The sequence below is a fragment of the Sus scrofa genome, chromosome 8 (genome assembly GCF_000003025.6).
Source record: "Sus scrofa isolate TJ Tabasco breed Duroc chromosome 8, Sscrofa11.1, whole genome shotgun sequence".
NCBI classification, from domain to species: Eukaryota; Metazoa; Chordata; class Mammalia; order Artiodactyla; family Suidae; genus Sus; species Sus scrofa.
In genome coordinates this window covers 75,269,674-75,297,574 of record NC_010450.4, presented here as the reverse complement: position 1 = coordinate 75,297,574, position 27,901 = coordinate 75,269,674, and the positions used below count along the sequence as shown (strand labels likewise).

At 44.2% G+C, this 27,901-nt stretch overlaps 1 long non-coding RNA gene across 3 annotated transcripts in view; it reads left to right on the top strand.

The window, feature by feature from the left end:
- LOC110262135 overlaps positions 1-27,901 on the top strand; it is a 152,021-nt gene that overhangs the window by 37,127 nt on the left and 86,993 nt on the right. The gene's annotated exons all lie outside the window — the stretch shown is intronic.

Below are 27,901 nucleotides of genomic sequence, written 5' to 3'. Positions count from 1 at the left end.
AGAATTCATCATTTGCCCTTTAAACTTGCTTCTTCCTCCTGACTTCCTATTTCTGTTAATTATGTCTCCAAGCACCAAATCTTTGATCCTTTTCTTTCCTTGTCTCCTATCATCCAATTAAGTCCAGTCACTCCTCGGTCACCATGTGCCTGGAATCTGTCCTTTGCCCTCCCACTGCCCTGGCCCTGGTTCAGTGCCTCTGACCTCTGCCTCCTCCCTGGCCTCCCTTTCTCCCTGCAGCCCATACAGCACCTTCTCTAAATGTCCCTAAATTTCCAGTTGCAGTGTTGTTTTTTTTTTTTTTTTTTTTGCTTTTTAGGGCTGCACCTGTGGCATATGGAAGTTTCCAGGCACGCAGGGTGGAATTGGAGCTGCAGCTGCCGGCTTACACCACAGCCACGGCAACATGGGATTTGAGTCGTGTCTGTGACCTACACCACAGCTCACGGCAACGCTGGATCCTTAACCCACTGAGTGAGGCCAGGGATTGAACACAAACCTCATGGATGCTAGTCGGATTCATTTCCACTGTACCACAACAGAACTCTCTCCAGTTGCAGTTAGAATCGCTTAGTCCTACCACACCCTGGCTCAGAAATGATCAGTGGTGTCTTATTTCGTCTGAAATCAGCTCCAGACTTAACTGTCTTGGGTCCCTCTGCCTCACGGGCCCTGGCCACATTTCTATCCTGCTGTCCCTTCTAATTTTCCATAAGACTCTGCTTCATTCAAATGTAAACCCCCGGAAATGCTCCTTGTCCCTTTCTGTACCCTTGTCTTGGTTTAAGTATTTCCATTTCTTCTAATACCCTTTCTCCTCCTTCCATCTTCAGTGCTTCAAGACTCCCCATTCTTGGAGTTCTCTGGTGGCCCTAGCAGTTAAGGACTTGGTGTTGTCACCACTGCAGCTTGGGTTCAGTCCCTGGCCTGGGAACTTCTGCATGTCATGGGTACCGCCAACCTCCCCCCCCCCAAACTCCCCATTCTTCATGGTCCCGTGTATACACCACTTCAAAGGGTCAATTCAGGAAGGAAGGAAGGAAAGAAGGAAAAGGCGATCCCTGCAATTATGCCATAGCCATCGAACTGACACACTCCACATTCAGGCACCTCTGGGCTCCCTTTGCTGTGGTCCTATATGCGTCTCAATCTCAGCTGCACACGGTCGCCTGGGAGCGCTTAAAGCACCAACATCCAGGCTGCATCCCAGAGCCATTACGATCAAAATTGCTGTGGCTGTGACCCAGTTATTAGGATTTTTTAAAAGCTCACCGAGGGATTCCTCTATGCAGCCAAGACTTTGGGTCTGCTTGTATGTGACATTCTTGTGGATCATTTTAGTGGTACCGCATTCTTTCTTCCTTGTCAAGCTCTTGGTCCCTGAGGGATTCTTTGCTTTTGTAGCCTCCAGGATGTCTAGCACTGTTTCTTATCCTCAGTGGACCTTCAGAGAAAAAAATCATTTTGAATGAATTTAAGAATGGAAAACAAAAAGAGTCATTTGTTAAGGAGGAATGCAAATTGGCTCAGTGACTATCCCACACTGGACATGGTGAATGCCATTGACTGTCTCTTGCATGTAAAGTAACTCGTTGCAAGTATTTCATACAATCCATTTGTATCCAAGCAGTTCAGATGCCAATTAAGTATTTATTAAAATGTGTCTAATGAGGCTATGCCTCGCTCATATTATAATAGCAATTCATAAAATGCTATATACACTTCAAACATCTTGGACGAGCAATTCTCCTACCTCATGGATTGTCATCAAGATTAAATGAGTGGAGCTCCTGGGGACGGGGCGGAAGCTTTAGAAAAACACGGTTAAAATGTTATTTTTAATGAAGCTGAAAGACCCAGAATAGCCAAAGACATCCTGAAAAAGAAAAATGGAGCTGGAAGCTGCATTTATTTTTTTGGCCATGTCTGCCGCACGTGGAAGTTCCCCTGCCAGGCAATGAACCCCAGCAGTGACAACACTGGATCCTTAATCTGCTGCGCCACTGGGAACCCCATGAAGCTGCATGTTTGAAGAACTGAGCATAAAGAGCTCACGTGTGATGCATTCCTACAGGAACATCACTGACTATACTGAGCCAGCTGGAAAATGAACGTCATCTTGGGCATTTCTGCTTCTTTCCATACACTGTATTTCTGGCAATGACAAGTGGACTTTGCAGAGCTTACCTTAATCTGTGAGGATGGGAATGAAGTCTGTTCATGCCTAGATTGTTTTTATACTCAGGGTGAAGTGGTCCTTTACAGAAAAAAAAAAAAAAAAAAAAAAAAAAAAAGAGAGCAAAAAAGGAAGACCCCTGAGCTCATTCTTTTCTGTAGTTGATAAAAGCTCAGGGCTGGAGTTCCCACGGTGTAGGTCACAGCTGCAGCTCAGATTCGATCCCTGGCCCCGGGAACTTCCATATGCTCCGGGTGTAGCCAAAAAAAGAAAATAAAACCCCAAATAGGAGTTCCTGTTGTGGTGTAGTGGTTAATGAATCTGACTGGAAACCATGAAGGTGCGGGTTCAATCCCTGGCTTTGCTCAGTGGGTTAAGGATCTGGTGTTGCAGGTCGCAGACGTGGCTCGATCCTGCGTTTCTGTGGCTGTGGCGTAGGCCGGCGGCTACAGCTCCTATTAGACCCCTAGCCTGGGAACCTCCATACGCCTCGGGAGCAGCCCTAGAAAAGGCAAAAAGACAATAAAAAAATAAATAAAGTAAATAAAAAAAAAAAAAAAAAAAACCCAAACAAAAACCTGCAGGGCTTCCTAGGCCGGTTTAATGGCCTGGAAGAGCCAGATAGATTTGTGTTCAAATTCTGGTTTGGTTCAGGGGTGGATTGACTTTTGACAGAGTGCTCTGCCTCTCTGAGCTTTGGTGTCCTCAGCTGTGCAACAAGGAGTAACACTTACATCTTGGTATGGGGGTGGGGAACTGAGTTATATAAAGTATGTAAATTTCCTTAAAGCATCCTGGATATCAAGGATTTATTCCCCTGATACTCGACCCCCATGACCTTAGTACACGTCCTCTTAGTGGTTTTTTTTTTTCAGGCCTGATTCTGTTGGTAAGTTTGCAGACAGAAATATGCAGTTTCTTTTTTCTTTTTTTTTTTTTTTTGTCTTTCTCTCTTTTCTAGGGCATATGGAGGTTCCCAAGCTAGGGAGCTAATCAGAGCTACAGCTGCCAGCCTACACCACAGCCACAGCAATGCTGGATCCAAGCCTCATCTGTGACACCACAGCTCATGGCAACACCGGATCCTTAACTCACTGAGCAAGGCCAGGGATCGAACCTGAAACCTCATGGTTCCTAGTTAGATTCGTTTCTGCTGCGCCACGACGGGAAGTCCCGCAGTTTCATTTTTGATCTGAGAGTTTTTCATTCTTTGAACCCTATGATGATTTCCTTTTTCTCCTTCTGTGAATCCACTCAAGGTTTGAATTCCTTTGCAGTGCCTTTGCTGTGAATTCTACTGACCACATGTAATTTAAGTCAAGCCGAAGGGTACTGGTACAACATCGTTACCCTCACAGGGAGAAGGGAGGGTGGTTTACTGGCTTGGCTTCCAGAGAACTCACATTTCCACTGGAAACATTTGTTTGAAACAGAGTCTCATTTGCAGAAGTTTCTGGAAACTCAGATTGAGGTATCCCTATACTTGCATGAAAACAAGTCTTTGGTGGTCTTCTGTTTAATTTCTTGCCTTGTGTGTGGATGGTTTGAACTAGTCACAGTGGTCTTTTATCAATCACAGGCAAGAGTTCACCCTCACTCCAGTTAAAAGTCCTACACACCCAAGTTCCTGTTGTGGCTCAGCGGAAACTAATCTGACTAGTATCCATGAGGAGGCAGGTTTGATCCCTGGCCTTGCTCAGTGGGTTAAGGATCCAGCGTTGCTGTGAGCTGTGGTGTAGGTCGCAGATGTGGCTCGGATCTGGTGTGGCTGTGGTGTAGGCCAGCAGCTGATTCGACCCCTAGCCTGGAGCCTCCATATGCTGCGGGTGCACCCCGAAAAAGCAAAAAAAAAAAAAAAAAGCGAAAAAAGAAAAGTCCTACACACCAGTCACATTTTAGCAAAGGCCATCTTAGAAATCTTGAAAAAAGTCTGATGTTTTGTTAAAACAACTGGCAAATAGATTTTTCTTCCTACTTCCCTTCCACATTCCTTTCCTTACCCACACCACTGTTATCTGCATGGTGCTCTTTCCTATCTTTCTTATTTTCCCTAACCTAGATACCTTCTCTGTACCGTGAACCTGGGCACTTTGCTGCCCCACAGGGAAAGCCTTCGCAAGTCCAGCTGGAATAAAGCTGAAATGCACACCAGATTGATGTCAGGGCCTACTTACATTGAAGTCAAATAAAATTTATGGATTGGGGAGAGAAGCCTCATTTTTATGTGCCTCCTCCCTAAAAACCAACTAAAATCTAGGAAAATGGAAACAGTGGGTTTGAGTGGATCCAATCCAGAGTGGATCCAATCCATTTCATTTTTTTTTTTTTTATCTTTTGTCTATTTAGGGCCGCACCCGTGGCATACGGAGGTTCCCAGGCTAGGGGTCTAATCGGAGCTACAGCTGCCAGCCTACGCCACAGCCACAGCAATGCAGATCCGAGCCACGTCTGCGACCTACACCACAGCTCATGGCAACACCAAATCCTTACCCACTGAACAAGGCCAGGGATCGAACCCGAAACCTCCTGGTTCCTAGTCGGATTCATTTCCTCTGTGCCACGACGGGAACTCCATTTACTTTTTTAAAGTTGATTTTAGCTCATTCTTCATGGGGTGAAGGCAGAGACTAGTTCTTTTGGGACTCAAAGGAACCCAGACCCTCTAGCACTAGGCTATAATCATATTAGCGTTTTTTTAGTACCTTGACCAGATAGCCTAGGTCTTTCAAAAAATATTTTTAAAGGAGAAAGATAAAATATATTTTCTGTCTGCCCCAATTTTAATTCTTTGGATTTCACTCACTACTCAGCATTTCCAATTCCTGGAAAACTCATTAGATTTTTATTACTTTTTTTTCTAGCTTTCTCTATTAGAGAGCTATGCTTCCCCAGTGGACCACCTCATCTTTGAGTTCCTAGTCCTTGGAATTAGCTTCCCAGTTCCAAATCTAAGGAGCCAACATGCATTCCTTCCTTGTCTCAAAGCCCTTCTGTTTTGAATACCCCAACGTGTCTACATTTATCAAGGGGGAAAAGGAATGCATTACTTTGGCCTGAGAAATTTCTTGCTGAGTCCTCACTCCATTAAAATAATACAATCATAATTGGAAGAAATGGCCAATCCCAATGCAAAGGCCTCAACAGACCAGATAATTTCAGAGAGAATCTTTCTGTGATTGTTCCTGTTCACTGTATAGTGAGTGAAACGATTCACTATACACCTTGATTATCAGTTGGTTTGCAGAAAGTAAGCTAGCGATCACGCTGAACTGCCTCTTTCCCCATCCTTGTTTAGTTCAGGTGAAAGAGTCATTGCGGAGGATGAGCTCTCAGATGAGGTTTGGCAATGGCTCACCGACATGTGGTTTCCATCTGAGTCCCCACGAAGGCTCAAAGTTTGCTCTTTAATCCTTATAGGTTTGACCATAGTTTTTATACGCATTCTGTGGTTGAATTCTTTGCTATAGTTGCACAATTTTAGAATTAGGAGCCACCTTAGAGGTATCTAGTTAAACACCCTCCTCCACATTCTACAAGTGAGAAGAGGGAGTTTGAAAGAGATCTCAGAGGAGGAGGAATTTGAGATGTCTTTTAGTCTTTTTTTTTTTTTTCTGCTCTTTTTTTTAGGGATGCACCCATGGCACATGGAGGTTCCCAGGCTAGGGAGCTACAGCTGCCGGCCTGTACCACAGCCATAGCAATGCCAGATCTGAGCCACGTCTTCGAGCTACGTCATAGCTTATGGCAATGCCAGATCCTTAACCCACTGAGCGAGGCCAGGGATTGAACCCATATCCTGGTGGATACTAATCGGATTCGTTTTGCCACACCACAACATGAACTCTGAGATATCTTTTACTTCAACTTTCCTCCCAAGGAAAGAATCTTTATCTCAGTATTTTAAAAATTAGATCATCCATTTTTTTTCCCCTGTCCTTGACACTTCAGCCTTCCTTAGAACAAAATAAGTGAACCCAAATTCAGGAAAATGATAGGCAAAGATGTTTCTTAATTTAACATAAGGATTTATCCCAAATGGAGACAAAAAGTAAATCTTATTGGTGCATTTAATTTGCTCTTGATTAAGCTGTTACTCTCCTGATTTGTTTCCTGAAAAGCAGTCAGTTGGCATAAATATGCCTCACCCTTCGCTGCTGAAAGTAGTATGTGCCCAACCCTCATTTCTTTGTCTTTTTCTCCACATACATGAGCCTATATAAAAGAATGCCACTTCAATAATTATATTTTTGTAATACCCTTACTGAGATGTCAATCACATATCAGACACTCACCCATTCATTTAAAGCATGCCATTCAATGCTTTTTAGCATATTCACAGAATTGTGCAGTCATCACTGTGATCGATTTTAGAACATTTTCATTACCCTTTAAAGAAGCCCAGAAATTAAGGAAACAATCCCATTTACTATTGCATCAAAAAGCATAGACTACCTAGGAACAACCCTACCTAAGGAGGTAAAAGACCTGTACTTTGAAAATATAAGACACTGATGAAAGAAACTGAAGATGACATAAACAGATGGAAAAATATACCGCGAGGGAGTTCCTGTCATGGCGCAGCAGAAACGAATCCGACTACGAACCATGAGGTTGCAGGTTTGATCCCTGGCCTCGCTCAGTGGGTTAAGGATCTGGTGTTGCCATGAGCTGTGATGTAGGTTGCAGACGTGGCTTGGATCTGGCATTTCTGTGACCGTGGTGTAGGCCACCAGCAACATCTCCGATTAGACCCGTAGCCTGGGAGCCTCCATGTGCTATTGGTGCGGCCTTAAAAAAAAGACAAAAAAAAAAAAAATGTGTGTTCTTGAATGGAAGAATTAATATTGTTAAATATTTTCTATTATTGATGTTATTATTATTGTTATTGTTATTATTATTATCATAGTGATTCATCAGTTCAGTCTTTAGCTAGTGCAGCATGGATGTGACATGGAAAAGGTGGAAAGCTAGATGCGCACAGATTTAGGCTTTTCCAGGAAGATACGATGGCAAGCCCATTGGGCACATCAGTTGATGGTGCTAGTAAGAGAGTGGACAGATGATAGAGTTGAAGCTGGCTGTGTGCAGCGACAGTCTGAGGCGCTGATAGGTCGGTGTGTGGGGAATAACTCAGTGAAAGAACCAGGGCAGGAGATTATGATGAGCGAGGAAGACGTTTGAGTTTAATATTAATTAGCCTGAATTTAAATATCAACAATATTTAAATTACTTAGTTTTCGTATCCTAAATGAAGATTACTGTTACTTTAAATATTAATACTATTTAAAGACTCTGGAAGAACGCCAGCCTCTGCCAGAGACAGGAAGCAGAGGTTGAGGAGCTATTCGGGTAGTTGAGGCTGGGGGTGGGCAGCCCACTTCTCTTGAGTGGTCCCAAAAGAAGGGTTTGCAGGGCATCACGGGAAGCTGGTTAGTGAAGAAGCAGCAGCATGAAGTATTGGGGGAGGAGACTGGCTGAACCTCTAAAGAGATTCCACTTTCTTCTTTGGGATTTTTTGTGTGCAAGTAGTGGCGGTTCTATGCCGTCAAAGAAAAATGCTGTGGCATTATTTATTATCACTTTGGGGTTGCCAGTAACACCATTTTTTAAGAGACAAAGCCCTTGACCTTGATTCCTAGATTATTAAAATCATATTTTGATTTGAATTTTTTTTATTTAAAAGAAATTACTGCTGTATCTTTTCAATGTATTAATAAGCAATGGACGTTGTAGCAAACGTCTGTCCAAGGAGAGAAATTACTGTGAGGTGTTCTGGTGACTTAACCTAGAAACGGTCATGATGAAGTGTTGTGTCAGTTAGCATCTCAGGGATTTCTATAATTTTTAAAAAATAATGTCATAAGTTTCAGCAGTTATCAAATATGCTTTTCTATCTGATGAGAAAGAGAAAAAAGAGCAGGTTAACTTCCTTGATCTCTTTGGATTTTTGAATACAATTCTTTTTTATATGCCCTTCCCTCATGAGAGAAATAATTATTTCATTTCTTATTTACAAATGGGATATATGCTTATTGCAGACAAATTTAAAATCTGATAGAGAAAAGGTAAAAGAAGAAAGTAAACATTCCCCCAAACCCCACCACAGCTGGGGCGGGAGATGCCATTAACATTTTTTTTTTTTTGCTTTTGGGGGCTGCACCTGTGGCATATGGAAGTTTCCAGGCACTCAGGGTCGAATCAGAGCTACAGCTGCTGGCCTTCACCACAGCCACAGCAACGTGGGATCTGAGCCACATCTGCGACCTACACTACAGCTCATGGCAACGCCAGATCCTTTACCCACTGAGTGAGGCCAGGGATCGAACCCGTATCCTCATGGATCTAGTTGGGTTCCTTACCTCTGAGCCACAGCAGGAACTCCCCACTGTTAACATTGTAATGAATGGCCAATAAACAATGTTGGTGTGGAACTCAAAAGAGGTATGGAGAAAGGTCTCATATTTAAGAGTTCTCTGAGATTGTGTAGTATTGTTTCATTTTTGTCCTTTAAACTTAGTCTTTTTACCCTGTCAGGACAGTGGAAGTGTCCTAACTTTCCAACAGCAGCAAGCTTGTCAGGGGGTAGGTAGTTGTTTAACACTGGACAACCTTATAGTCAGGAAAGCCTTTTTTATATGCTTTGTGCTGGTTAGAAAACATTTACTTGTGGTCATATTTATGGTTTAAAAAAAAAAGCCTGATAAGTGCCAGCGGCTCATGATCCAAAGTCTTCAAGCTTAGGACTATATTTAAGGAACCAATCTGGGACATTTCAGACTCAGAACACTCTTCAATAATAAACTTCAATAGTAAATTATTGCCTCAATGTAACTAAACATCAGCAGGATTATGCTGATTTATTTTCCTTCCTTCCTTCCTTTCCTTCTTTCGCATGCCTTCGGCATGTAGAAATTCCCAAGCCAAGGACTGAACCCGAGCCACAGCAGTGACAACCTCGGATCCTTAACCCCTAGGCCACCAGGGAACTCCTGGTTTTCTTTCTTTGAAGAACACCTTAAGTTTTTTCAAGGATGTTTAACAAAAACCGAGCAGTGCCTGTCACTGTTGTGAGAATGTTTCTGCCCAGGGCTCTTGGCCTTCTTAATCAATGGAAATAGATTAAGACAGGAAAATGCAGGCAAGGCTTTACTCGGGCCCCTGCTGCAGCGGTTCCGTTGCTGCAACAGGTTCTGTTGCTTGCTTACTTGCTGGTGTGGGGGGGTGTTGAGCTGGTTCCTTTTACAGGATGAGGGTAGGTGTGGGTCCAGGGGTTGGGCCAGGGGGTGGCTTAGGTGCTCTGCCCACCCCTTTGGTGGTGTCCTGTGCAGGGGGCATGCATAGTACCCGCCTTTGCTCTCTGCTCTTCAGAAGTGTCAGCTGAGTTTTTAGTCTTTTTGTATCTTCTTGCTCCACCTACGCATGTCCACAGTTCTTTTTTAGCCCCTTATTTTTTCTTTGTATTTTGTCCCTGGAGGAGATGTTTGTCTAGGTGCCAGCATTGTAGCCACCACAGCAAAGGGTTGAGGTTCCCAAATGTTTCAGTAAGGCACGAGAATTCTGAGAATCCTCTGTCCAGTTCAAGGAGCTTCTTGGTGTCTATGAAGAAAACATTTTGAGAAATATGTTCCCCAAGGGGATTTGTTAGATTGGGGATGTGCTGTCTTGTTTCGAACTGTGATCTTTTGAAACACTACCATTTGCTATGTAGGAATTGATCAGAAAAGATCAGCTAAGAGTGTGAGGTGCTGAGCATGGCTATACCTGTGGTCAGTTATGACAAAGCGAAACTACGAGGGGTGAAGATGTGGATGGCTTGATATGGAGGATATGGCAGGACTTGTTCATCTACAATTATTTATCTCATGAGTCTGCACCAATACCGCTGTCACATTTTAGCGGTTCAAAATCACCTACCCAACAATCACCCACTTGGCTGGAGACCCAGAATTGTGTGAGGGAAGGAGCTTGGGTTTTGCAGTCAGGCAGGTGTCACACTGATTCTATCAATTCTCAATCTTAGAGGCAGGAGAAGATGCACGAACTAGTATCCCCTCTTCCTTCATTTGCTGAAAAGATGGGACTGTGTTTATTTCTGAAAAAGGCTCCAACAGCTTCTGTATCTAAGCTGTGGTCTAAGTCCCTTGCCTACAAAGGCCATGTCTGTGCAGCTCAGAGGGTAAATTCCAGGAAGATGAGGGTGGTTTCCATTGAGCACACAGGGGGCGCTCCAGAGCCTGGTGAGGTGCAAAGTCCATAAATATCAGTCGAATAAAGAGTAGGTAGATGCCTGCATCCCTTTGAAATGTCTTTCCCTAGCTCAGTAAGACTTGATTATTTTCCTGAGGTGAGGCGGCGAGATAACGTATCAGCCTATGTAAACAACCCCAAATTTCCTATCTACAGCTACAGCATACATTTTCATAAGATTTGGTATTTTCTACAAAATACAAAAAATGAAATGAGTGGCTTCATTTCAGCCACACTTTCTTCTGTGAAGGAGGCAGGGCAAGTATTCATTGTTCACAATGCATAAGGCTAGTTTATTTAAAAAAAATTTTTTTTTGTCTTTTTAGGGTTGCACCCGCTGCATATGGAGGTTCTCAGGCCAGGTAGGGGTTGAATCGGAGCTGCAGCCACCGGCCTACACTGCAGCCACAGCAACACAGGATCCGAGCCGTGTCTGTGACCTATACCACAGCTCACAGCAATGCCGGATCCTTAACCCACTGAGCGAGGCCAGGGATTGAACCTGAGTCCTCATGGATACTACCAGATTTGTTTCTGCTGAGCCACGATGGGAACTCCCATAGGGCTTGTTAAAAGCTTCACTTGGCAGGCAAACAGCCCATTTTCCTCGAGCATGGCAAGAATGCCTACAATTTTACAGAACGAACCTTACCAGATTAGGTGATGTGAAGATCTGTGGGTGAAGAAGATATTCTGGGTAAAGTTTTCCACTCAGTAGTAAAGAGTGTACACTTGACTGCTCCGTGTCCTGCAGGTGTATGTCTGGGGTTGACTGGGCAGAGCATCTTTTACAATGTGTAGCTGAAGAGACAGGAGATCGGTTCTGATCACTGTCTCCTGTGAATGCTTCTCTTCTCCCTTACAACCTCTTGCCCTCCTCTCAAGCTCTTCTAGGGGCATCCCTACTCCCTGCCCCACTCCCACTCCCCCAGACAGCAGACAGTGTCTAAGTCCTATTTGGGGATTGTTATGTATCTGCATCGCTGCTTATAGCCCATGAACTGGCCATGTCTGCCCTCTCATTTCCTAGCCTTTTGTAGCAAAGGCAGAGCCATATGCGACCTCTGAGCAGTGGGCTGTTACAGAAGTGGGGCAGACCCTCCTCGACTCCAGCAGTTAAGGGTCTGTGTGAAGCCAACTCCAACTCCGCTTGCCTCACCTAAAACAGGTGGAGAGGTTGAGCATCTGTCTGCCAAGGTCCTCTGGTCGCTGAGTGAGCAGGTCCCTCTGACCTTCCACAAACCTCTGCCCACTCTGCCAACACCAGGGAAAGATAAATCCTTAGCATGTTTAACGTCTCAAGTCTTGGAGTTAATTTCTTAACTTCTGTCTTGACTCATACACCATTAGACTGATTTAGGGCAGGAGCTGTGTTTGTGTGTGTGTGTGTGTGCACGCACACACTTTAAAAGTCTTTACACCCTGGGCACCTCACACAGTGCTTGGCAGGTGGTAGAGGTTTGGCATGTGCTTATTGAAGGAATCAATTCACAGATAAAAACAAAACAAAACAAAACAAAAACAAAACACTGAATGAATTTGGCCAAGTTAGGCATCCATACTGAACACTACAGCAGCCTCATCTACTTCTGGGGTGTCCATTGTCCCCTGAGCCCCTTGGCGTCCCCTGGTCTGCAATGCCCCTCCTTAGACATGTCATCTGTGAGGGTTCAGCGCTGACCAAATCTGGGCGTTCTGGGAAGAAAAGAGTAGAAAACCCTCCACGTTTGATTTAGTCTCTGCCCCTGCTCACCCCATTCTATCGCCCCCTGAGCTGTCTTCATTTTTCTCCTCCCTCTGATTGTGGCAGAAACTCTAGCTTTGACTCGACACGTTCCTCTGCCTGAAAAAATGGGGAATGAATACTATCATGTGATAGCTGGCCTCTAATCCTGTGCCATGCACTGTGGTAGGTGCTTTACCCGAATCCCTCTAGTTAATTCCCACAACAGTCTGTAAGATAACCGCTACTACTACGAGGGGCTCGATTTTACAGGAAGGGAAATTGACTTGCTCTAGTTCTCACCGCGAGCATGAGAAGGGTGGCAGAGCTGTCATCTGAGCTCCCTGAGCTCAGGGCTGATGCTCCCAGCCCTTAGGTTGTTCTTCCAGCCCATGTCCATATCTGTCATCTTTTCTGGAGCTTCCCCACTGAAGGACCCAGTCTCTGGACTCCACATCTGCAGCAACCCAGCCCCCTGTCACCCTGACAGGCCACGGTTCACCATCCCACACCCTTGGGCTCCTCTGCTAGAGTGGTCCTTCCATACGATTCCTTCTGGACACTGTGCTCACTGCCCTGTCACTGCGGTCCTGCTCTGACCTCAGGATTCTTTGGGCTGGACCATGCCACTACCTGGTCCTCTGTGAGGCCTCCCATCCCCCTGGCTGATTTCTTCTGATGTCTCAACCATTTCCGGGCACTAGCCATCCTGCCTCGCATGCAGGTTTTCTGACTTCCTTCTCACCTGTCTGCTTGAGCTTCTTGGTCTACCTGGTTCATCTGATGGGCAGCACAGGGCAAATGGCTTGGCTGGTCCCTAAGGGCATGCTGTCCTCATAGGCTGGAGGGGCTTCACGGGTGTGTCCAGAGGGCCTAAGCCTTTGACACCTTTCTGATGGATAGACACATAGTAGGTGCTGAGGATACTTCGTGCTGCCTCTAGAATGTTCAAGTCGAGAGAAACCCGGTCTTCCATGTGTTATTTTCTGAACGCACTTCATGAATCTATTCTTTTGTTATTGTTGTTGTTGTTTTAGGGCCGCATCTGTGGCATGTGGAAGTTCCCAGGCTAGGGATCACATTGGAGCTACAGCTGCCGGCCTACACCACAGCCACAGCAACACCAGATCCGAGCCGCACCTGCGACCTACACCACAGCCCACGGCAACGCTGGATCCTTAACCCACTGAGCAAGGCCAGGGATCAAACCCAAGTCCTCATTCACTTCCACTGAGCCACAATGGGAACTCCCAATTTATTCTTTTTAAAATAAGTTTTTATGCTGAGACATAAGTTGCATAGAGTGACTTTACACATCTCAGGCCCAGTTTTCAGTTGGCCTGGGTTTAGGAAGTTGAGTTTCTAGAATTGAATGAGCCAGTAGGAAGTCTTCACATAGCTCCAGAGTTCCCATGGGGGGGGGGATGTCTCAAAAGGAAGGACCTAGTCTCCTCCTGACATTAGATAACATTTATTGTATGGTTTTTCTGTTTAAAAAATGATGCTAGCTCATTACAAAAAATGCAGAGACATGGTTGTGTCCCAGGCTAAGTGGGTTCTTTCTGAAATTATTGATTGAGGCCTCTGGATGTAAATCTCTGCTCCTCATTGAAATCAGTAGACAACAGACTGACATTTAAAGTCATTTAATGCCAGGCCACGAGACTGTGGGTTCTGGGTGGCGACCAGGGGCTCTACTTGGGCTGAATGATGCATTGTAAGTTGCTCAGGACAGGGAGCCAGCGAGGAGGCAGTCTCACCCCAAAGAGTGTGGCTGTGTTGTCCCAGATAGCTCTCACCCGGAGCCATAGCAATGTGTGGGTGAAAGTGCCAAGCAGCCACCAGATCTGGAATTCCAGACAGCCACACACATCTCAACCTAAATGTACAGTGGCACTGCTAAACAGTGCGTCTGTAATGACATCCTATTTTATTAGTTGCAAAGGATAATTGCATCCAGAAATTTCCCCATGTAAGTGTAGGCTACAAAGATAATGTGTATGTCGCCCTGAGAAAGCCACGTGGTAGCGGAGGAGGTTTCGACAACGCTAAGTGATTTCCTAGCACTCGGCACTGATTATGTGCCGTGTGGCTGGAGGGACACAAGGTGAGGGGGGCTGCCAGAGGTCAAGTTGTCCGAATCCGAATCCTCCCTGGGCCCTCAGAGCCTTTTGCTTCTCAGCTCTCTGCCCCTGAGTGTCTTCAGGGAGGGGAAGGCTTTGGAAAACACTAGGCAAACAGTTATGTTCTTGGGACTAGACGCCCAAGCAGGAAAGCTGGTGTTGGTAGAGCTGAGGGTTGGGCCAGTCCTGGCAAAGTGATCGTGATAGTGTGCCCTTGCCCTTTCAGGACCATGGAATGCCATGCCTTTCCTGTCTGAGCTGTTTCAGCACAGCTCTCTCTCTCTCTTTTTGTCTTTTTAGGGCTGTACCCGCGGCCTATGGAAGTTCCCGGGCTAGGGGTATATTGGAGCTGCAGCTGCATCCTACACCACAACCACAGCAACACTGGATCTTTAACCCACTGATCGAGGCCAGGGATCAAACCCACATCCTCATGGATCCTAGTTGGGCTCATTACCACTGGGCCACAGCAGGAGCTCCTGAGCACAGATCTCTTAATGATTAATACAGTTTTGTTTGTTTGTTTGTTTGTTTTTTTGGCCAACTTTGGCAGCATGCAGAAGTTCCTGAGCCACGGATGAAACCCTTGCCACAGCAAGGTCTGTATCATCAAATACTAGAGTTTTCTTGTATTAGGATTAGCATGAATTGCTTTTATTACTAAGGTAGGTATCACATGGAAGACAGGGCTTTACAAGGAGCTGCTTAGACAATGTTAATAATGAAATTATCTAGAAACTCAAAATACTCATATCTCTCATAGAAAAATCCTTAGCAGCTTTCAAATATTTTTCATATAAAATAGCAGTCTTAGTTATCATAGTGTCCATTTTTATTTATTTTTTGCCATAAGGGGCATCACTTTGAAAAAGCTATTGTTCGTTTAAGGCATGACAGGCTATTCTTAGAGCCAATGAGGCAGTCATTGGAGATATTCAAAACTATGTTTTTGAATTTGTCTGATAATAATTGCCTGGAAATTGGGAGTTCCCATTGTGGCACAGCAGAAATGAATCTAACTGATATCCATGAGGATGTGGGTTCGATCCCTGGCCTCTCTCAGTGGGTTAAGGATCCGGCATTGCCATGAGCTGTGGTGTAGGTTGCAGATGCGGCTCGGATCTGGCGTTGCTGTGGCTGTGGTGTAAGCTGGCAGCTGCAGCTCCAATTCAACACATAACCTGGGAACCTCCCTATGTTGCAGGTGCATCCCTAAAGAGCAAAAAAAAAAAAAAAAAAGAAAACAGAAAAAAAAAGAAAAAAATTGCCTGGAAACCACATGATGTGTATATCCATTGATCAGTCAAATAGTTTTAGTTTCCAGGGCAGTCTTTTCAGAGTTTTGCTATGGGATGGGTGAGGCAAGGCACTCGAGTTGGGAGAAAGGCATACCTGGAGTTAGCAGTTTTCTTCATCTGGTTCTATGGAGATTTTAAAGACTGCTGCTATTTTCTTTTTAATAATGATTTTTATTTTTTTCACTCTTGGGGATATATCCAGACAAAACTTTCCTTGAAAAAGACACATGCACCTGCATGTTCACTGCAGCACCATTCACAATAGCCAAGACACGGAAACAACCCAAATGTCCATGACAGATGATGGGATTAGGAAGATGTGGTATATATACACAAATGAATACTAATCAGCCATAAAAAGAAAAAAATAATGCCATTTGCAGCAACATGGATGGAACTGCTGTTTTCTTTCACTGTGTTTGATCAACTGACAAAGTAAAAAGGAACGAGAGTGGAAAATAAAGTGAGGAGACACGATATAAGGAAGGTCCCTTTTTACCAAGAGAGCTGAAGTGGGGGCTCTCCAGGCTGGCCAGGTGGTGCTCTTTGCGTATTGGAAAGGGGCCTAGCGAGGAACCTGGAGATTCTCCTGGGCCCAGTGGAGAACATTCAGTCAATGCAGATGTTTCTAGATACACAAGGAGGGGTGTCGTTGTGAACCTGTTGGAGGGTTCTGGCTGCTTAATGGGAATAAAAAATGCTTGGGTATTTTGGGACAGGCAGTTGATCCCAGCACCAAGGCCCTTCCGCCATCACTAAGGGTTCAAATTCTCCCATGGTGACTAGGAGCTACATGAACAAGTGGGTGACAGCAGTGCAGAGCGTTTTCAGACACACTTCTTTGAGCCCAGACTTGAGAGAGAATCTGTGTATGTATGTATCTATGTCTTTCTCTATAATAAATGTGGGCTGAAAAATTACTGTGGTGGGTGAGGGACCACGCCGTGGGCAGCTGCCCACAAGCCCCCATCTTTTTTCCTCCCACCAAAGCCTGCCTCTATCCCTCCTTCTTGCCAGCACAGGTAGACTGTCAATGCCTGGGACCTCCAGCTTCCGTTCTTATTTTCCATTCCATCTCTCTGCTGGTCCAGAGTAGAGCTTGTGAGAGCAGCACTCTGGAAAGGGTGAGAAATGGGAGACTTAACTTCCCAGCCTTGTTTTTAGCTACCGCGTTGAGCTGCTTCTGTGCGATGCTGCCAGCGAATGACTGGCTAAGGGGCTTTGAGGCACATTCATTTCATTGCACCCCATTATTCCCTTATAGTATTTCTATGGCTCAGATGCTCATGATGAGCGTGGTTTTCCTCTCTTAGTGTAGAGTCTTTCCTACAACTTCCATCATTGTGCATCTGGAGCTGCACAACACTTTGGGATGGTGCCGTCTTAAGACCCCAAATAGATTTGGAAGGACACGACTAATCCAAACTCTTTAAAAATGTCCAGCAAGGAAAGGAGAAAAGCATATACTTTTTTTCTACACTTGATTTAGTTTGCTTTATGTAGGGTAGCCTCCTGGATAAAGCTAATGGTTTGGGACAAAATGATTCTTCCGGAAGAACTGCAGACTTTCCTACTCCTAACAAACTTAAAACCTATTTTAATTCTTTGTTCCCTCAGTTGCTCATCTATTCATTTCAATTTGCTCATCTATTCCTTTCTTTATTCATAGGTATTTGTCAAGTACTTACTGCGTGCCAGTCACTGCACATACAAAGGTGAATTAGTATCGTCTGTAACTCTCCCTGGGGAAGACAGATTCATAAGCAGGAGCTGTGATACGATATCTGGAAAGGGATGTCAGAGACAAAAACAGGGTGTTAGGAGAGGCTGGGCTCGGGGCGGGGGCGGGGGGGGACAGCGTTTATCCCCACTGAGAGCTCTAGGGAGCATCAGAGGAGGAGGTGAGAACTGACATTTGAGGATGAAGAAGGTTAAGAAAGGACACAGAGTGGGAGTGGGAGCAGGATACAGACTGCAACAGGGCCCCTGGATTTGGCAACTGGGGGCCATGAGTGACATCGGCCAGCTAGAGTACCGTAGATGGTGGGGGGAGGGGCTGGATTGCAGCAGATTCAGTCATAACCAGGGAGCAAGGAGCAGAGATCAAAGAGAAAGGGTGGGTGTTAAACAGGCTGAATGGTGCCTTAGATCATCTTGGATCACATCGAACCTGCACCTCAGCAGCAACCCAAGCCGCCTGAGAGACAGCCCCGGATCCTTAACCTACTGCACCACAGAAGGAACTCCTGGGTTTTTGCTTTCCTCTCTGAACGCTGATACCAGCCACGTCTGTCTTACTGTGACATTGGTAATGTTAGTGATATTAGCACCCCATGCTATTGCCTTCAAATTCCAGAATGTGGAATTTGAATGCCTGTGATTCAGAAGCTATTCAGGAAGCATATAAACTGCTGTCTTTCTCTGGCTGTAGTTCCACAGAGCATTTGAATCAGAACCACCTAGGATGCTTATTAAACATGCATATCCCTGAGTCCCATCCCCACATAAACTTGCATTTTAGATCAACTTTCTAGGTGAGTTTCCATGATGGGTGTGATGATTCATTTATGAGTCAGCTTGGCAAGGTTATGGTGCAGAGTTATTTGGTCAAACACCAGTCTAGATATTGGCTGTGAAGTTATTATTATTATTATTATTATTATTATTGCTTTTTAAGGCCACATCCGCAGCATATGGAAGTTCCCAGGCTAGGGCTCAAATCAGAGCTATAGCTGCTGGCCTACACCACAGCCACAGCAACGCCAGATCCAAGCCGAGTCTGCGACCTACATCACAGCTCATGGCAATGCCAGATCCTTAACCCACTGAGCAGGGCCTGGGATCGAACCCACATCCTCATGAATACTAGTCGGGTTCTTAACCTGCTGAGCCACAAGGGGAACTCCCCTGTGAAGGTATTTTTAAGATGCAATTCACATTTAAAAATTATTTTATGTTTTTAAATTCAATTTTTAGAGGTTACTTTCCATTTACAGTTACTACAAAATATTGGCTGTTTTCTCCATGTTGAACACCCAATAGTTGGTGCTTCCCACTCCCCCACGTCTGTGTGGCCCCTCCCCCCACTCCCCACACGTGTAACCACTAGTGTGTTCTCTGTATCTGAGTCGGCTTCTTAATAGTTATATTCACTAGTTCATTGCATTTTTAGTTCCGCATATAAATTATATCATACAGGACTTGTCTTTCTCTGTCATGATTCGCATTTAAATCAGTAGGCTTTCAGTAAAGCAGATAACCCTCCATAATGTGGGTGGGCCTCGTCCAATCAGTTGAAGGTCTTAAGACCAAAGACTGAGGTTTCTGAAAGAGAAAGAATTTGGTCTCAAGACTGCAACAGAGAAACTCTGCCTGAGCCCCCAGCCCACTGGTTTGCTCTGTGGATTCAACTCACCTGACTTTCCAGTCTTCTGGGCTTGCCATATGGATTCTGGACTTTCAAGCCACCATAATCATGTTAGTCAACTCCCTAAAGTAAATATCATTCTCTGTACTTCTCTCTCTCTGTGTAAATGATATATACACAGTATATATAATATATATTTATACATGTATATATTTAATTGGTTCAAATTTTCTGGAGAACCCTGAGGTAGAGCTCAGGAGTCTGCATTTTAATCAGCACTCCAGGTGATTATGATGGCTTGAAAATTTCTAATTAGCGTTTTGTTTATTTGCTTGTTTATTTTGGCCATGCCCGTGGTATATTGAAGTTCTGAGCCTGGGGTTGAACCTGTACCAGAGCAGCAACCGAAGCCCCTATAGTGACAATGCCGGATCCTCAACCCTCTCTGCCACAAGGGAACTCCAAGTGAGAGTTTTAGGGAGGAGCAAACACTTATAGAAACGGTCATCAAGTGCTTTGTAACAATTAGTTTATTTGTGCATTCATTCAATAAATATTTCTCACACGTGTGCCATGGGCCTGAGGTCTGTTCCAGTATATTTACCAGGCACGTGCACGTGTACAAGAGAAATCTAAGTAGCTCTCAAAGTACTAAGATCTCATTCCAAAGGACTCTGAAAGTGGGGCTTTTGGGGCAATTAAAAAAATAAAGGCTTGGAGCCCCTGTTGTGGCTCTGTGGAAACAAATGCAACTAGTTTCCATGAGGACATAGATTCAATCCCCGGCCTCACTCAGTTGGTTAAGGATCTGGTGTTGCCCTGAGCTGTGGTGTAGGTTGCAGATGAGGTTTGGATCCCAAGTTGCTGTGGCTGTGGTGTAGGCCGGCAGCTGCAGCTCCAATTCAATCCCTAACCCGGGAATTTCTACGTGCTACGGTTGTGGCCCTAAAAAGCAAAAATAAAATAAATAAAATAAAATGAAATGAAATAAAGGCTTGTGTACATTTTAAAGGTCTGCATCCATTCCCTCTCCCTTCCTTTATCCTAAAATTTTGACTTGAGCCATAATAAATATGCTTTTATTGTGATTCCATGCTTTAAGAATATATTGTTTTAGCCTAAGAGTCAGGTGTCTTGGTGTTTAATTATTAGAGCTCTTCTCTTATTTTAGTAAATATATGTTAAATTAAATTCAAAGAGAACTTACTATGCGCCAGGCATTATAGAGGGTTCAGAGTTTAGGTAGGAAAAGACTGATATTAAACTGGCCATTAGGAGTTCCTGCTGTGATGCACTGGGTTAAGAATCTGACTGCAGTGGCTTGCATCGCTGTGGAGGTGTGTGTTTGATCCCTTGGCCCATGGCAGTGGATTAAAATATTTGGCATTGCTCCAGCCGTGTTGTGGGTCATAGCTGCGGCTGGGATTCAGTCCTGTCCTGGGAACTTCCATGTGCCATGGGTGTGGCCATAAACAACAAACAAACAAAGAAAAAACAGAAAAAGCAACCAACCAACAAACAGCAGAACTGGCCATTTAAATACAGCAGAGTTGTTCTCAAGGTGTCTATGCAGTGTCGTGGGAGAATGGGAAGGGCTCCCTCCTGGAGCTGGCTGTGGGAGACCATCTCTTCTCTATCTAACAAGCGTGGTTTAAAGTAAGACTTCTCTTGAATTGATCAAGTCTTACTGTTTCTTATAGGGATCGCGGAACTAAGCTACAGGGCGCCCCAGATTCTGCTCTGCACCATAGGTTCTGACTTCAGTTTCTAGGGGCTTCTGTTTATTTGGTGCCAGCTGCATTGCTGGAGTGGTGGTGGGGGGTATGTGGAGGTGAGCGGGGGGGAGGTGTTGAACATGAAGTTGTCCAAGTTAGATAACGTTCAGTCCTGATCCCACATTTTTTTTCATCTCCCATGACCATCTGGGTTTCTTTTGGCTTGTTCTTTGCAATACTCTAGACCTTTGAGAATAACTCTTAATCATCATATGAAATGCAATCAAGGTAAGAATGATTTTTATTGATAATAAGGCATTTTTTCTTTGAATGTTGTATTTGGTGAATGCTGGATTCCAAGTTTCTCATAAAGAACAGATTTTCCAAGAGCTCCCAAAGGAACATGCTCCATTATTTCATGTACAGATAAGGAAGAGCTGGAGTAGATTAATGTCTAAGGAATACGTGTCCTAAAATGCGCCTTCATTCACATATTCAAACACACTTTAAGTTGCTAGATCCTACTTCAAAATTTCTCTTGGGAGATCCTGTTGTGGCTCAGAGGGTTAAGAACCCAACACAGTGTCTGTGAGGGTGTGGGTTCGATCCCTGGCCTCGCTCAGTGGGTTAAGGATCCAGCATTGCTACAAGCTGAAGTGTAGGTCACAGATGCAGCTTGGATCTGGCATTGCTGGGGCTGTGGTGTAGTCTGGCAGCTAATGCTCCAATTTGACCACTGGCCTGGGAACTTCCACATGCTGTAGGTGTGGCCCTAAAAAGAAAAATTATATACACTTTTTAAGATAACTTTTTGAGATCACATGGTCAATGTTTAGATTATTTATGGCAAGGAAATAATTATTTCCAGATTACTTCAGGAAAGGAAAAGTAATGTGTGATTTATTCACCAATGAAAACAGGAGAATTTTTACATCACAAATCTTTTATGCCACAGTATTTGAATTAGTCACCCATTATGAAGATGATGCCAATAAAGTCATCCTATTTGTATCCAAAGTTTTGATCCTTAAATCATTTCACTTTACTAAAGAGAGGAGCCTAAGTCCTTTTTTCCCCCATTAAGATGTTTTTATTGAAGTATCATTGATTTGCATTAGTGGCATTGATTTGTATTGTGCATTTTATTAGTTTCAGGTGTACAACAAAGTGATTCAGTTAGAATTATACACATATCCATCTTTTTCAGATTCTTTTCCCATATATACAAAATGAGTAGAGTCCCTTGTGCTCTACAGCAGGTCCCCATTGCTCATCCATTCCACATACCACAGTGTGCATATGCCAGTGCCAGACCCCCAGTGCATCCCTTCCCCGACCTGTCCCCTTTGGTAACCATAAGTTTGTTTTCAAAGTCTGTGAATCTGTTTCTGTTTTGTCAATAAGTTAACTTGTATTTTTTTATTTATTTATTTATTTATTTATCTTTTTACCTTTTCTAGGGCCGCTCTCGCGGCATATGGAGGTTCCCAGGCAAGGGGTCTAATCAGAGCTGTAGCCGCCGGCCTACACCACAGCCACAGCAATGCAGGATCCGAGCTGTGTCTGCAACCTACATCACAGCTCACGGCAACACCAGATCCTTAACCCACTGAGCAAGGCCAGGGATCAAACCCGAAACCTCATGGTTCCTAGTTGGATTTGTTAACCACTGCACCATGACGGGAACTCCATATATATATTTTTTTAGATTCCACATATAATTGATAGCATATCATATTTGTCTTTATCTGTCTGACTTACTTCACTTAGTGTGATCATCTTTAGGTCCATCCATGTTGCTGCAAATGGCATGACTTCATTCTTTTTTAGTGCTGAGTAATATTCCATGGTGTATACGTATCACATCTTCTTTATCCATTCCTTTGTTGCTGGACATTTATGCTGCTTTCATGTCTTGGCTTTATCGAAGTTGTACACACACACAGACATGCAACGTGCATATACCGATTACCTGCATACACACAATGATCATATACCATAGGTGAACAGCTTAATGAATTTTTACTAGCTGAGCTCTCCCATAGAACCACCACATGGATGGAGATAGAGAATAGTGCCAATACACCAGTAGGCCCTTCATGCCTTCTGCAAGTTATACCTCTCCCCCAAGGGGAACCACTAGCCTGTCCCAAGAGCATAGCTTAGTTTTGACTATTTTGTACTTTATATAACTAGAATCTGACATTATACACTTATTTAACTTAGATTTAATTTATTTGGATGTGAATATTGAATCATACTGGCCAACATTTGAATAAAACGACACGGAGGCCTGTTGAAACATGGCAAAACACTTCTTAAAAATTTTTGTCTCTAGATTTTAACTTTTTTATTAACGTCTAGTTGATTTACAACGTTATGCTGATTTCTGCTGTACAGCAAAGTGACTCAGTCATTCATATTTTAAAAATATTATTTTCCATCATGATCTATCCCAGGAACTTTGATATAGTTCCCTGGCAAAGCATGCTTTTTTTCGGAGACGTCTTTAGCACCCACATTCAAATATTTGCTTCTCAAAAGCTGTGAATTCCTTTTGGGCTCTTCTCTAAATTCTAGAGGGCCATAGCCAGTAAGAGCCAAGAGGTATGAAAAACAATATAAAATATCCATTAATATTTTTACGTAGCTTACATGTTCAAAAGCTAATATTTTGAATACAATGGGTTAAGTAAAATCTATTATTAAGAATTTGTATCTATTTCTTTTCTTTCTTTTGCTTTTTGCTTTTTAGGGCCACACCCACAGCATATGGAAGTTCCCTGGCTAGGGGTCAAATGGGAGCTACAGCTGCCGACCTATACCACAGCCTCCGCAACGCCAAATCCTTAATCCACTGAGCAAGGCCAGGGATCAAACCTGCATCCTCATGGATACTAGTCGGGCTCATTTCCACTGAGCCACAATGGGAACTCCTGGTATCTGTTTCTTTTTTATTTCTTTAAAATTATGGCAGAGAGCACTTGCATTGTATTTCCAGGGGTAGCTCTGGCTTAACATGTCAGCAGGGAGCTGCTGAATCGGAGCTATAGCCGCCGGCCTACACCAGAGCCACAGCAATGCCAGATCCGAGCCGAGTTTGAGACCTACACCACAGCTCACGGCAATGCCGGATCCTTAACCCACTGAGCAAGAGACACAGAGGTGCTGGGTACCATCCTCTCGATGACGTCATCAGATGTTTCAGCGTTTTCAGCAGAAGGTCCTGCTCTGAGCTCTCAGCCAACGTGTCTGTGGTTTCTAGATTTAGGGCGATGGAGATCCACTGGCTTAGCTTACTGGATTTTCGCCACATGTTTTTAACAAAGTCGCTTCGAAAATGCATCCGTTTAACCAGCAGTTTCTGAATTTTCATCCTGCTTCATGTCTGGATTCAAGATGCTCCCCTCCATGGAAGGGCCTTCTTCTCCTCTCTGAACACCTGACCTCGTTTTTTTCTGTGCCACCTCCTCTGCTTAGAACAGGCACGGCTTCCAAGAGTGGGAATTGGCAAAGTGTTGTTGCAAGTCAGTGTTTGGTTTTCATGACGCATTTTCATGTTAAGCCCTGATGGTGGCTGAGATGCTCGGTCAGCTAATGGGTGCTGTTTGACTCCTAATGGACCTCAGGCATAGCAGTGACATTTCTATTTCAAATATGCTGATTACAGATGGTGGGGCATACAGTAGCTTCCAAATACATGCCAGGAAGTAGAGTCCTTGTCACAGAGTTGGGGAGGTTGGCCAAGTGCCCGCCAATAATTGTCAATCCTCTGCATAAAAAAAGACACTTTGGTCACCTCTTAGATGTTCAAATTGGATGAAATAGAGAAGAGCTACTCTGGACATCGAATCCATGAGCATGTTAGCTGGATCATTGTGATCGATATTGATATACATATATATATATTTGTCTTTTTGTCTTTTCTAGGGCCACACCTGTGGCATATGGAGGTTCCCAGGATAGGGGTCAAATCGGAGCTATAGCTACCGTCCTATGCCAGAGCCACAGCAACGCGGGATCTGAGCCGCGTCTGTGACCTATACCACAGCTCATGGCAACACCGGATCCTTAACCCACTGAGCAAGGCCAGGGATCGAACCTGCAACCTCATGGTTCCTAGTCGGATTTGTTAACCACTGAGCCATGACGGGAACTCCGATATTGATATACATATTTTTAACGACCCCTCGCTTCCCATCTCAGCACCATCATTGGTGAAAACCAGTAGGAGACTGTGAACAAAACAGAAAATCCCTCCTTTTTACAACCTCTCTTTTAGTTGTTGGGCAGATGATAGACTCACACACGAATACTGAAATCATATAATATGTTAGAAGGTGCCAATTGCTACAGACAGAAAAATAGCCTGGGTTCTGCGAAGCTGGCTTGCTGGGCCAGAGACACAACGTCTATCACATCCCTGTTGAGAAGAGTGAAACTTTTGGCCTCAGACCAGCAGTTCTCAAAGTGTGGTCTGGGTTCCCAAGGTCAAAACCATTTACGTAAGCCCTGCAGTTCCAGGATGTTGTTTGCCCTTTTACGTCTCCTGGTTACCTGAGTGTATGGTGGGGTTTTTCAGTGGCTGCCTGATGTGTGATATTACACAGACGGAGGGCAGAAGCAGATGCGACAAGCCAGCTGATTTGGATTAAGCCAGACAATGAAAAGACTGGCAAACATGAAGACAGGGCCGCTTTCCTTACAAATTTTGGATCTTACACTTCAGACCTGACTATGGTCTGAGCCACACTGATCCTGCCGTTGCCCGTATAAGCCTCCAAGCCTGCCTGAAATGCCATCTTCCACCGATTGTCTAAATCCCGTCCTTCCTAAAGACCCAACTCAGACACCACCGCCACCGCGAAGCCCTTGGGTCTTACAGCTTCTCTAAACTCTTAAAAATAATTGAAAGCTGGGAGTTTCTGTTGTGGCTCAGTGGTAACAAACCCGACTAGTATCCACGAGGATGTGGGTTCAATCCCTGGCTTTGTTCGATGGGCTGAGGATCTGGAGTTGGCGTGAGTTATGGTGTGGGTCACAGATGCAGCTCAGATCCCGCAGTGCTGTGGCTGTGGAGGAGGCAGGCAACTGTAGCTCTGATTTGACCCCTAGCCTGGGAATCTCCATATGCCACGGGTGCAGCTCTAAAGAGACAACAAAGAAAAAATGAAACGCCTCGAGAAGCTTTTATATGTTGACGGCACCTATTACCAAATTTGAAAGGGAAACATACATTTTTAATAGTTATTATTTTTAATTGCTGTAATCAACCGTTAAGGTTAACATAAGCTCCATTATTTATGAAAATTTTACCATATTTTCCAAAACAAAACCAAATTTATGAGAAAAGCGGCCTTGTTTTCATGTTTGCAAGTCTCTTCATTGTCTGGCTTAATCCAAGTCAGCTGGCTTGTCACGTCGGCTTCTGCCCTCCGTCTGTGTAATATCACACATCAGGCAGCCGCTGGAAAGCCCTCAGCCCTGCCCTTCAGAGAAAGCTTTCTTTTCTGTTCCCCTCTTGACAGAACAGGAAATGGGAACTGGGGAACGTGCTCTTGTTGGGGGCTGCATAGCTTTCTTTGTCCTGTGCAAGAAGGGTGTTGCTAGCCTCAAACATTCAAGGGCCTTTTCTTTGCGGTTTCTTTGATCCTGCGAATATTTTCAACACTTTATAAGCTTTTTTTGTTTTACTTCTAATCAGTTCTGTGAGCCAGTCACCAGACCTAAGTTCTTTGTGAGGCTTAATTTTCGAATGTGCTCAATTGTTTGGCTTTTCCTTTGTACCCCACCTCTTTCAACCGAATGGGCTCCTCTCCTTCCAGCCTCACTGGAAAATAGATGGGAAGGCCACGCACTTAGTGCGCTGAATTTCACCCCGAGTTTGCTTGTTGTTTCTTTCTTTTTCTTCCTTCTCTACCTCCTCCATCCCTTCCTTCCTTCCTCCCTTTCCCTCTTCTCTTTCTTTCTTTTGCTACTAGAAGATTTTATAAAGCATCCTACTCTCAGGCTGATCTTTTCTCTGTGTCACTCTGGGCCCTCATTGCTCAAAAGACTTCTCTATCTCTTACTATCTGGAATCAAGAAAACTGTAGGCTTTTCTGACTTGGCAATTTCTGGAATATCTCTTTGTAAATCAGACAGTTTTCTTTAGTTCATCTCTTGCTTTCTCTCTCTCTTTTTTTTTTTTTTTAGGGCTGCACCTGCATCATATGGAAGTTCCCAGGCTAGGAGTCGAATCGGAGCTGTAGCTGCTGGCCTACACCACAGCCACAGCCATGCGAGATCCTAGCTGGGTCTGTGACCTACACCACAGCTCATGGCAATGAGCTGGGTCCTTAACTCACTGAGCAAAGCCAGGGATCGAATCTGCATCCTCATGGATACTAGTCAGATTCATTTCTGCTGAGCCACAGCGGGAACTCCCATCTCTTTCTTTTTAATTCCTTGCTTGCCAAATAATCAATAACCAAGTATTACTAAGGTACAGTTTTCCAGCCCTTCCCTTAGAGAAACAGGTTCATTAGGCACATGGGGTCCATGTCCCAGCTCTCTGCAGGCAACAGTGAACCAAATGAAATAAGCATCACCAACTCTTCAGCCTCTGGTAGTGGTTTTCTCAGTACCTGCTTCCCTGACCATCAAGGTCACGTGTGTTTGTTTGTTTGTTTGTTTAAAAACGTCAGCACGTCACGTTGTATCCATCTACATGTTTGGTCAAATGGACAAAACCCTGATTTATTTACAAACTTAAATGGCTCTGCTCACTGACTACTGCCAGATGGCTCTCCAGGAGGGCTGTTCCCACTGAGAATGCATGCCTCTCTTTGTCATCACATTTTCTGCAAAGTCTCCTGTTGGCCAGCTTTCCAAATGTTGCCAGTCTAATGGGTGTGAAGTGAATGCTCGTTATTGTTTTAATTTGCATTTCCCTAACGGCTAACGAGTTTGCACGCCTCTTCAAAAGCTTGCAGTCTGTTGGGTTTCTTTTATAAATTGTTCATTCATATCCTTTGTCCATTTTTTCTATTGGTGTTCTTCCTTGGTTTGCTACTGTTGATTTTTAGGGCCTCCTAATATATTCAACCATTGGTTCCTAATTGGCTTTAGATACACATGTTTTTCCTCTAATTTACCACCTGTTTATGAACTTTATCAATGGCATACTTCAAACATTTCGATATAAGCAGATTATTAATTTCTTCTCCTTATTTTAGTGTGTGCTTTTTGAATTTTCTTTAATACTTCTTCA